Genomic DNA, 12,197 nt, shown 5'->3' on the forward strand with positions numbered 1-12,197 from the left:
AATTATTAAGGTTTATTGGGGTGACAATTGTTAGCAAAGTTACATAGGTTGCAGGTGTACAACTATGCAATACATCATCTATATATCATATTGTGCGTTCACCACCCAGAGTCAATTCTCCTTCCATCACCACATATTAATATTTGATCCCTTTTACCCTCAACTAACTCTAGGGAGTCTTAATTTCATGGGTATGATCTATTTGACAGTGGGATTCTAATTAATTAAAAATAATTGCCAAACTTAAAAACAAATTTGAATAAAATAATTCATCTTCATGTATCCTACAAAGTAAATCACCCCTAATTTGATTATGGTGTATTCAGAAGAATATTTTTTACGTAAATGTCTCTTGTGCCTCACTCTATCAATGACAAAAATGCAATGAACAGTTGCTTTCAAGCATGTATTGCATGTAAATATAGAAAAAAATAGCAAATATTTTTCTGTATCTGTCAGAAAAAGGAAGTCTTGTCACATTAATATCATCACAATATTTAAATGACACATACCGTTTAGCGGACTGACAGCTGATGAAGCTTCTTACCAAAGCTTGGGTGGAAATTCCCTCTAGAAATCCCTTATTATTTCTACAGTAAATTATTTATAAAGATGAGTTTCATGATTTAAGTGGTCACTGCGAAGGAACCACTTACAAGCCACAAGTTAAAGTAAGTTATTAATAATAAATTAAAAGTTTCACCAACATCTCACATATCGAAACCGCAAGCAACCGATCCCAAAGGGCTGAGCAACTCTCTATTACTTTATGTCAGAAGGCACTTTTGCCAGACAACTGTCTGTCCCTCCTGTACTCCATCCGTTGACAGGCTTTAATGTCATCAAGGGCAGCAGTCGAAACCCGGGTCACATAAGGGGTGCCGTCACCATGGTGAGAGGGGAATGAGGCAGCTGAGGCTGGGCCGATGCATCTCTTTGTCCCAGGATAGGCTCTAGGGGCCTCCGCTTCAGTGCTTTGTCTTGGCCTATCCCTGGCATCTTTTGCTCATGGGCTGTTAGCCTGACTCTTTGACCACTGTGCTTGCTGTACACTTTCAAACCCTCCTGATGTTCACGAGCCAGGCAGCTCCCTTGTCATCCCCTTGTCCGCTTGGTCTTGGTCTGCTCGCTTCCTTTTCCATCCACTGCTGTCCTGCTCTGGCCTTTCCTGTGGGGTCTGCCCTCTAGTGCCCGGGTCTTGTGCCACCTTTTTTGACATGTCACATCACATTGAGATTTTAAGTGCCAAATATATTTTGAGTGTTTACATCATTTATTTTAAGTATTCAAAGATATTTAAGAAGTGAATGAGTATGAAGTTTGGCAAAGTATTGGACAAAATAACTACCCTGTATAAATTTTAATATAAAAATTTCCCGCCTTAGTCTAATGATTTCTATTGTTTAATAGGCACATTTTTTTTTATGTTACCAACACTTGAGACAACAGGCTACAATGCACTGCCTTCACTGTGATATTGTGCGATAGTATTCCTACTATTCACTATGACATGCATGAAGTGATTTCTAATGTCAGGCACTATACATACACCATCTCATTTATATGCACAATGCCCAACTTTGGTATGTTGCAATAAACCTGCTTTGCATATGAGTAAACTAAAGATCAGAGGAATTTGGCTCATGGTCACTCAGGTAGAAAGTGCTGGGAACTAGGATTCAAATCTAGGAATGACTGACTCCACAACCCATGTTCATAATTACTATGCCTCCTTCCTCTCAATGTGAAGTTGTCTTTATAATATGGATGTTGTGTGCGTCTTGTAAGTTTTGGTTTTACTTATATTTAATATTTTAAAAAGGCAGAGAATAAATGATGAGAGGAAAATTAATTGGTTTATACGAGTATCTCTACCTTTATGAGCAAAAAACTAATGTAAGTACACATTTCTAGGTGGTACATTCTTTGGGATCACTCCCTTGTTCCTTCTCTGCTGTCACCATCTCTTTCTTGATCTAAACCTATTAAATTACAATTTTGACCCCTTACAACTTATGATTTCAAGAAAATTAGAAACAGCTGGTCAGCAGCTTATCGAACAGCCTCCGATATACTTGAAGGGCGTTATTAAATTGTCCCTGTACTTCCTCTTCACAATTGCATTTTCTTTGAATTTTTCCTCACAGCTCTGTTTTTCCTATCTTTATTCATGGCTGTTATCCTCAGAGCTCTTGGTGAATTCTATCTCTTTTCAAGTATGTACTGACAGCTGTAGTCTAGTGAGAAGATTATGGCTGGGCCTATTTTACCCCATTTGTTACATTTTCATGCCTTCTCTTAAAAGGTAAACTATTACAGACTGACAAGTAGGCTTTGGGTTATACAATTATATCTTTGATGTTGGAAAAATTACAAAAAACTCAGATCAATCTTCATAATTTGAAATTGCTTTAGTTTGTTTTTATTCTTGGGGAATTATGTTCAGTTTGATGACTTAGTTGCTTATTCTCTTGTTACCTTCCCATATTCATCATTCGTTGTAGTTATGGGAGTACAAAGATGGAATGAACGGGACCAGGGATTTATTGCTCTAATAGCATCAAAGAACATTGCTGTTCAAAAGCAAAAGAGAACATAATAAACAACGAAACAGAATCAGGAGTCATCACTCTTTTCTAATTTGAAATTATTTGTTTTTTATAATATCATATTAGATATTACCCTGAACATTACTATCTTTAAGAAATTTGTAATTTCATCAACCACTCCTCTTAGGTTGTTTTGAGTCAAAAACTAAGGTGACAGGAATATTTTTCTCTTTGATCATACCTTTCCCCAATCAATGAATTAGTGAGCATATTAAATATGACCTTACTTCAACTCCTAGAAAATTATTATAATTATTTTTAACTAATATAACTTTAAATATACTTTAGAGTTTAATATGTTTTATCTGTGCATAAATATTTTTAGTTATCTAGGCAGATTTTTATAGTACATGGATACTATGGGAATAAAAAAAATTTAGTTCAATCTAAAGCCATAGCTTTTATCTTATTCTCTATACGTTAGTCATGCTCTCAGTTCTGTTGAATTGTCTTCTTTGTAGTTAATGTGTCTATTTTCTTTTTTTTTTTTCTTACTTTGGAAATTAAGAGGCTATTGCATGGCAGTTGGTATTCAGTTCTAATTATTTTCATTTTTTTAATACATTCATTTCAGAAAAATGTTTCTTTTAAGACTGAGAAGAATATTTTACATCAAGTACCAGGTATCCAGAACTGTTTTCCATTCTGTATCATGTCCCCTGGAAGGCAAACTAATAAAAAGCTACACTTAGATTAATTTTTATTTAAAAAGACAAGCACAAAAATAATAAATTATTAGACTGTTGGGACAAGTCCCACACATGATGAACTCACAGACACATAAAGACACACATAAACATGCACACAAATTACAAACAAACATATGCTCTAAACATGAAAAGCAATAGGACCATTTTACTTTCATGGTATTCAATTTCTTAAAGGGTCTTTCTGAAGCGTGGGTGGCTTATGGCTAAAATTTTCATACCTACTCTCAACTAACTGTGTCATGTATACTGTCAGAAGTAGTGTTTGCTGGAAGCACACAAAATGAAAGAATGTGGGTATGTTGATAAAAAGGGCAAAGTATAAAAAGCCAAATCTAAGAAAAGTTGGCTATAAGTTGGTGAAATCATGGAAAATTAACTCGGGAGTTAGTGGGTAAAAAAAAGTAATCTCCAAGGAAATAAGAGTTCAATCTTCTAGAATTCTGTAAAAACAATTTTAAATCTGAATGAAACTTCATTTATCTAATCCTGGGCCTTTTTGGGCTGGGGGTAAAGTATATGGTCTGATCTCTTGTTGCTGGTTTTGAAATATTTTGTCTTTGTATTATTTTACCTATGATTTTGAGGTCTATAACTTAAAATGGTATATTCTAAATTTTTTGTCATTTCCTGAATTTTGATGTTTTAAAAACTAATGAATACCCCTTAGAAAGACAGAAATACATTCTATATTAGGTAATAGAAAAGAATCACCTCATAGCTAAGTCTTCACTTTTCATCACATTTCCTAAATCTATGGTTCCTCAACCAATTTGAGAAACATAGAGATTCTTTCTATAGTGCCTGTTATAGCACCTTGTACTGTACTGTGCACACCAAACTCTCTGTGGCCCTTAGTCAACTTTGGGTGGAAGGAACAAAAGAAAAAAGCAAGCAACGAGCCTATCGATTTGATGTTTCCTATGACCGTGAGGTGTATCTGTGAACCTAGAAAATGTTTTCCTCTCTGAAAAAAAATTTTTATTATTAAAACATATCATTTGACTATCTGCTATTAAGAGATAAATTCTTCTTTTTAAGAATCTTATAAACAAGGTTCTCAATCACCTAGTTATAACTAAAACTATAGTTACAAGTACTGTAGCTGTTTTTACACTGAGTTGGCAAAGCATATTAATAGGAAATCTACTTTTAGAATAGCTCAGGGTTTGTATAAATGATACTATTTGTCATGCTACTGTTAAAATAACCAACATATTTAAAAGCACTTTGTGTGTGAAGAAATTCATAAAATAAAAAATCACTGAGCTCTGCATGAAAGAATATAGAATATCAATCTCATTTTATCTTAAACAGAAAAATCCTTTAGGGTGTTGGTAGAGTAAGTGAAGTATACAGTTTGCAGAATCTCTAGAGACTGTTATTTTTATTATATGAGTTTGTGTTATTTTCTAAAAGATCACACATTCTACTATATTTTCCTAACTACTATTTTCAATTTAGGACAGAAAATGAACTTGGGTTTTCCTTAAGTATACTTTAGCCTTACTATCACTCTTTCCATACCTCTTTAAAAAGTTACTTTATGACGCTGTCATTCACAATTGAATTTTAGCACTATTTGAGCTGTTAACATTTACCCAGTCATAGTAAAGATGTCCTTTATGGTACTAGTATAAAATGACAAATAAAAAAATTAAGTCCTCTCTGTCTCCCTTTCCTCTCCAGAGACAAGCACTATAAACAGTTCCTTATGTTATAGTCAAAATTTATTCTATAAATGTAAAAGGTTAATAAAAATATAAATTTAATGACACAAAGAATCATGTATACATACCGTTTGGCAAGTTGACTATAGGATAAATACCATAAAATGGAACATTGAATTTGAAACTATTTCCATTTAAGATTTTGGTAGCTATTGCTACATTGCCCTTCAAAAAAAAAAAAGCTGCCATCAAAGTATATAAGAAACTTTTCAATTTGTTCGTCTCATAGATGAAAGTGGTATCTTGATGCTACTCTACATGAGTAAAGCTGAGCAACTCGTCAAGTGTTTATTTCTCTTTTGCTCTTTCTTTGAACTGTTAGTTCACATCCTTTGACAATTTTTCTCTTGGATTGTTCAAATTCTGCTATTAATTTGTAAGAACTCTTTGTATAAAAGAAATTAAATCTCTATCACATGCTTTGCAAATAACTTCTCTAGTTTATTGTTTGTCTTTGATTTATCTCTGGCACTTTCAACTCTATAGATACAGCAGTTCTCAACCTGTGGGTCACGACCCCTATGGGGGTCGAACAACCGTTTCACAGGGGTCGCCTAAGACCATCAGAAAACAAAAAAATATTTACATTACTATTCATAACAGTAGCAAAATTACAGTTATAGAGTAGCAACGAAAATAATTTTATGGTTGGGGGTCACCACAACATGAGGAACTGTATTAAAGGGTTGCGGCATTCGGAAGGTTGAGAACTGCTGCTATAGAAGGATTTAATCTGTATGCCTAAGATAAATATCCATGCTTTCTTCACAGCCTCCTCCGAATTTGTTGAGACCATGTTACTGCAAAGTTTTTAAAAGTTTTCTCACCATTATTCTCTATCTGTCCCTCCCCTTCTCTCTCTCTCTCTCTCCCCCCCCCCCCCATTGAAAACTTTAGTCCATTTAGAATTAATTTTNCATGTTACTGCAAAGTTTTTAAAAGTTTTCTCACTATTTTTCTCTCTCTCTCTCTCTCTCTCTCTCTCTCTCTCTCTCTCTCTCTCTCTCTCACATTGAAAACTTTAGTCCATTTAGAATTAATTTTATGTAAGGAGTGAGGTAAGAATGGGACAACTGCCTACAAATGGCCAGGCCATTGTTCCAAGACAATTGGCTGTCTGGCCTATCGCAATGAACAAAAATGACATCTTCACAACATATTTAATCCCCATAAATCTATACCTTGGGCTTCTATCGTTTGCCATTAGTGTTCTACTCATATATCTGTACCAATGTCATACTACTTTAATTATTACAGGTGTTTTGTAAGGTTGTTTTAATAGCTAGCAGGGCTGAACTAGAGAATATTCAATGAATACAATGGAGAGTCAGTGCTTGAGGGAACAGTCAAGAGCATCTCATTTACCCTTTAATTTAGAGATGTAGGGTGTGAAGGCACGGAAGTTTCCAAGACCCATTCCACATTCCACAGCAGTTCACAGGAAAGTCAGGAACTAGAACAAGAATTCGCTGGCTAGCATCCTAGCACTCATTCTTCTGAGCCATGCTAAGAACTACAAGCAAATCGATGTCAAGTTTTGTCACATTATTCCTGATTTAACTTTTCCTGTGATTTTTTTTTCTTTCTGATCTATTTTATTCCCTTGAAACTCACTTTTTTATAAGCTTGTGAAATTTTCATTATTATGCTTACCTATACAAAGCAGTGCACAACTGAAGGGTAATGTTTCCTTTGACTAGCTAGTCAGTTATCTGTCAGAGGCAGTCATCAGCATGTTAACAAGATTTATGGTTGACATTATGTAAGGCATCCCAAGCATTACTGAATGTATGAACATAATATATATCTAACTTCTATTAGCTTTGAAAAGTTTGAAACAGTTGTATAAAACAATATGGAAAGGTATGATGGTGCTTTACACAATGATTCAGAGACAAAAACTTTGCCTTTTCTAAAAAGAGAGGAAAAAGAAAGGCAAGCTTAGAAAAAAATTTTAAATAGTACCAGATTAAATCAAGACAACAGGTCAACAATTTAGGGCTCTGTCAGAGAAGCAAAAGCAGATGTGGAAATCGAAGGAAGGATATTGAAGTCCAAGTAAGTCACCACCTGGGGTGGTTTCCTATAAGGAGCTGCACCATTTCTAGAACTACATATCTATTATACTCTCCTGCCAATTATAAAGGTTCTACACAATTATGCTATCACCTAGACATTTTAAACTAAATAAACAGCTATCACATTTGATTTGCCCAAAGCACTGTATTAAAATAATGAACCTGGACATTTTCCAGTTGAGTGGGATTAGCCACATGATTTTAATGGAAGAAAGCATCCAATTTTTCCAAAGATAAAATATCTAAAATACCGCAATATTGGCAGTATCGTGGGAGAGATTAAACCAAAACGCAGCATCACTTCTTATCTAGAAAGCACAATGTACAACAGCAGAATGTTGAAAAGGTCATACAGATTAAGACCTAGAAAGAATCATTTGACTCGATAACTTCACCCAAAGATAGTAGAAAAATAATGCATGCCTCCCATTTCTACTGCTCTCAGAGAATTAAATTCAGATGCTTCTTCGCGCTACAAATGACCACTTTTGACACAGTTAAATCAGACAATTTTATTTTCCTTTCAAGATGGGTTAGTATTTGAAATTGTTACTATAAATTGTTACTTTCAGAAATCTAGTTTCCATACTGTGAATTAATGCATCCAATAGTAATGCCCTTTCAATGATGGTCATCTGTTCATTGATCAGGAGTTTCTCCTATGAACTCTTTTAGGAGCTGAAATTCCAAGGAAATGCTCACTTTCATATCCATATCTTTTCCCAAAGCTTTAAAGGGTTCCCATCTACAGCTTTAAAATGTAGCAGGGGTAAATATATACAAAGAACAAAGTGTGATGACTAGAAAATGTCTTTAAAATATATATAAGGTAAAACTTTCTTTTCTAAGATCTATTAAAGTAAAATCAGAAAAAATTGCAATACATAACATGTTATCCTTAAATGTACGCTTTATAATTTGCTCTTGTATAATAAAATATAAATAAAATTTATTGAAGATTTTTCATTATAACAAAACAAATTACCTTATAAATATTTCAGTTATATTACTTTAAAAAGCAATTCAAAGGGGAACAAAAGCCAAAGATTTGTATCTTGGTTTATTAAATCTAAACAGTAGAGTTCACATTAAATGCTGCTTAGGATTTAGAGAAAAATTACTGTTAACATTTAGTATATTGGATTTCTTTCCAGAACTTTTCTTATTTTTTTAGTGTTTGTGTGAGTGTCCACATGTATATACACTTATACTACAGATACTTTTTAAAATATTATATAGCACGTGTATGTGTTTATGTAAATATGTATATATGTTCATATATCCTGATAAGGATACCATACTATCATCTTATATGCTATTTTAAAAATGCTTAACGTTATTTCATGTCATAGGCAAGTGTTAAATTAGATTTTTAAAAATTTAAGAAGTTCTGATGGCGTGTTGCTGCCTGAAACACAGGGTGATGGGGAGCTGGCACTAAAACGGAGACAACTGCAAATGGAGGGTTTCATTCACCGAAACTTCCTGAAATGCTAAGCTGGCATCTGTTAACAGCTATATTTCTTCGTTTTTCATCATTAATTTCATTCTGGTTTGGGTTTATTTTCTATGTTGTGCTCTTTTATAAGCAGCCTCAGATATTTTATGGCAATGTTACTTATTACTAACCCTAATGAGAATTTAACAAAGTGGAAAGTTAAGGATAATTACTTTTATTTATTTGCAAATGTATTTATTGATTAACACAACAATCTCTCTCTCTTTCACTGCAAGCATCTATGTAGTGACAAGGTGATGCATCTCCAGAGTTGGGGAATGAAATGACGTGAATGAAGAATTGCCATTGCTCCCTAGATTGTTTCAGGAGACAGGGTCCCAACCCTGGATGGTGCCCACCGGAACAAAAGCATCATGACTTAAATATCATATCTCTCCCTGCTCACCTTCCCCTCTACCCCCTCCCTTTTCTGATCACTTCGTCCAGAAAGTCTTCATATACTTACAGGCGTGACTTCTTGCTATCATCAGATATTGTGGGAGCTAAATTTATCATGAGCTAAAGATACCTTGACTCTCCAAACCATGACAGTGTCATTTGTTCCCAAATTACTTTATAACTAACTTCTGATTACCCAGGGAAGATTATCTGATTACCGAGCAGTTAATGAGAGAACTTCCCTGCTCTCCACAGCTAATTCCTCTCTAAGGGGAGTGGGGAGGGATTGGATTTGAATAGCTAAAACTGGCAGCTGCCCAGGTGATATAACTTGAGATGACTGGGAAGAAAAAGTCATCCCAAACTTTGAAGTCATTGCCCTCCGTTATTAAAGAAGACTTCAATATAATATTAAAATATGTTTCTCTATGGTCTTTAAAGACTCCTTTGAAAATTTAACTACCCCATATTGGGGAGCCTCTTTAAATACTAGAGCAACGTAATTACGAGAATGATCAGCCTACTGAGACTCTATGGGAGGCCTGCAGGCAAACCAGACAGAGACTGGCTGTCTAGGCCTGTGTGTGTGAGGAAGGCGTCTTTGTGATGTAGCCCCGCCCACTCACACGGTGCGTTTGTGCAGAACACGCACACGTAGGAATAATACTCAACAGCAGAAACCCTGGCTGGAAAGGCGGGTAAGAGTGTCCATGTGCCTGCCCTGGTGTGCCCTGCTGGTGAGCCAAAAACACTCATAATAGTGTTTGTCTAGGTTGCCAGTGGTTCATTATACCATTTTAGTTACCTGAGTTGAAGAAATACTTTCACCTATACAGATAATATAAATGACTATACCTGGAAATGCCATAGTAGAAAAACAAAACAAAGCAAACCAACAGGAAAATCTCAGGTTTACACACCAACCAGTAACAGGAATATAGCATATAACATTAATGCAGCTTAATGTCAGTCCATTTTAAAAAGCCGAGGGCACTGACAACATAATTAAGACCCTCCCCACTTTTTCTTAGCTGCCCTTTATAAACATGTGGTTTTCCGAGAACTTAAAATAGGAACCTTTGGCATCTTCCAAAGCGAATTAGCTGTGAAAGCCGGACGGCTCATGACAATTGACCCTCCAACACAGAGAATATGACACCAACGTGACTTTTAATTTGGGAATGTTTTAGTTTTCAAATCAGAACCCCAGAACTGGGGTATGAAAGAAATGAGCTTCTTTAGGATATCTCTATTTCCCTTTAATCTCAGCATTCCTAGCCTGTTTAGGCCTCTGTGTGGCACACCCGTGAGGTCATTTCTTGCAGGAGTTTTTACACTATGGACGCTTTTACAAACAGAGAAAAGAAATAACCTGCAAGCTAATTTCACAGGGGTCTCTGCGCTGGCCTCTGCCTCTACTCTGTGACACGAGGCACAGGTTACATGGGGACAGTGGACCGTCTTTATCTCCTCTGTCAGCTCCCAGAGAGCTTCAGCCACACTTGAAATGCCTTGTTTCAAAAGCACTTAGACACGGTTCACATTGGTTTCAAAATGCTCTACCCTCATCATTCCTATAATTAAGGGAAATATTGGCGATGCTAGGGAAGGGGAGGACTTGTAAATTCCATTAGGTACTATTTTTTTGGAACTCAATCTCCAACTGGGGACTGAATTTACAATACAAGAAAGCAGAAGGTAAAATATACCAAAGTGAAGCACTGTTAGCAGTTCCCTCCTCTTTTTCAGAATAGCTTAATTAAAGTCCTATCAAGACAGAAATACTCACTTAGCAGTCCACCGGTGAAAGGCATTTAATGGAGCAACTCAATTCCTAGCAGAACTTACTTTTTAAAACAAAAGAGCAATGACTAAGAATTGTTACGAATAGGTAACAAAACTAGATTGTTCTATGGCCGCTGATTTCTCACATTTCGATGGAATATAGACTGCTCAGAATTTCTGGTTGGAAGGCTGCAATGTCTGTCCCTGCTGTGGGACTGAGTTCTTCGGGCAAGGCTCTTGGTCCTGGGTTTCCTGTTCTCTGTGACACTAATGCTTACAGACCCACTAACACACAGTAAGTACTTAACAATCGAAAAATAATAAAAATGAATAACAAAACACAAAATACATTTCACCCTTACCCCCGTCTCAAAATTAAAATCAATTGGGGAGTACAATTTGGGTACGAAACTGAGAATACTCAACACATATACATGAAAATGCATTTGGTGCCATGTATTTTGATGGTAATGCATAGATCCTGTTAGGTGATCAGTTTCCCAACCGAGTGAAGTCATTCAAGAGAATGAGACTGTTGGCAGAGATTGAAACAATCTGTGATCAATTATGTTTATGACTTTTCTCAGTCATTTAATATTTCACTATGTACTGATTACTCATGTCCCTTCTAGGCACCATAGGGATACAAAGACAAATAAGACAAAATCCCATAGAAATAATGTTCAGAGGGGCCGGCTGAGTGGCGCGCTGGTTAAGAGCTGGTTTGGGACGCCAGAGGACCCCAGTTCGAAACCCACATATGAGGGCAAGTGACACTGCTCTCTACAGCTAAGATGGTGAACAACAGCTCAACCTGGAGCTGGGCTGCCGTGAGTCCCCTGCGACAAGGTAGGCTGCAGCCCCTGCTGCAGTGGGTTGCCATGGGCTACCGTGTGTAGCCAGCAGCCAGCATGAGCGGCCGTCCAGAAGCCGGCGACTGATCTGCCTCACCTGGGAAGAGCGTAACGATGGTGCCAACTTGGACCAGTGAAGCAACTAGACTGAAGAACAAAAGGACAGCAGCTTGTCTGTTCCCCTTCCCCCAATTCCCCAACGCTGTTCCCATCCCCCAATTCCCAAATAAAAGTCTTAAAAAAAAATGTTCAGAGGAATGATTGCAAATGTTATACGTATAACATATAGTATATGTATACATTTTTGTTTGATATATGCCTGTGACATATGCCAGGATCTCTGCCATTAGCTGATGACCTAGAGAGAATCTTACATTGTCTCTAAGGACTGTTTCTTCCTCTGAAAATACAAAATAGCATCATAGACCGCTCTGGCATTATTTTCCATATTCTATATCATACTAAAACATTCCGACCTGTGGCTTTTATTTCCTTCTCCCTCTTTGCCCTTCATGCCATTTTCCCTGTATTTCAGCC

Source organism: Hipposideros armiger, unplaced genomic scaffold (assembly GCF_001890085.2).
Source record: "Hipposideros armiger isolate ML-2016 unplaced genomic scaffold, ASM189008v1 scaffold_1659, whole genome shotgun sequence".
NCBI lineage: Eukaryota > Metazoa > Chordata > Mammalia > Chiroptera > Hipposideridae > Hipposideros > Hipposideros armiger.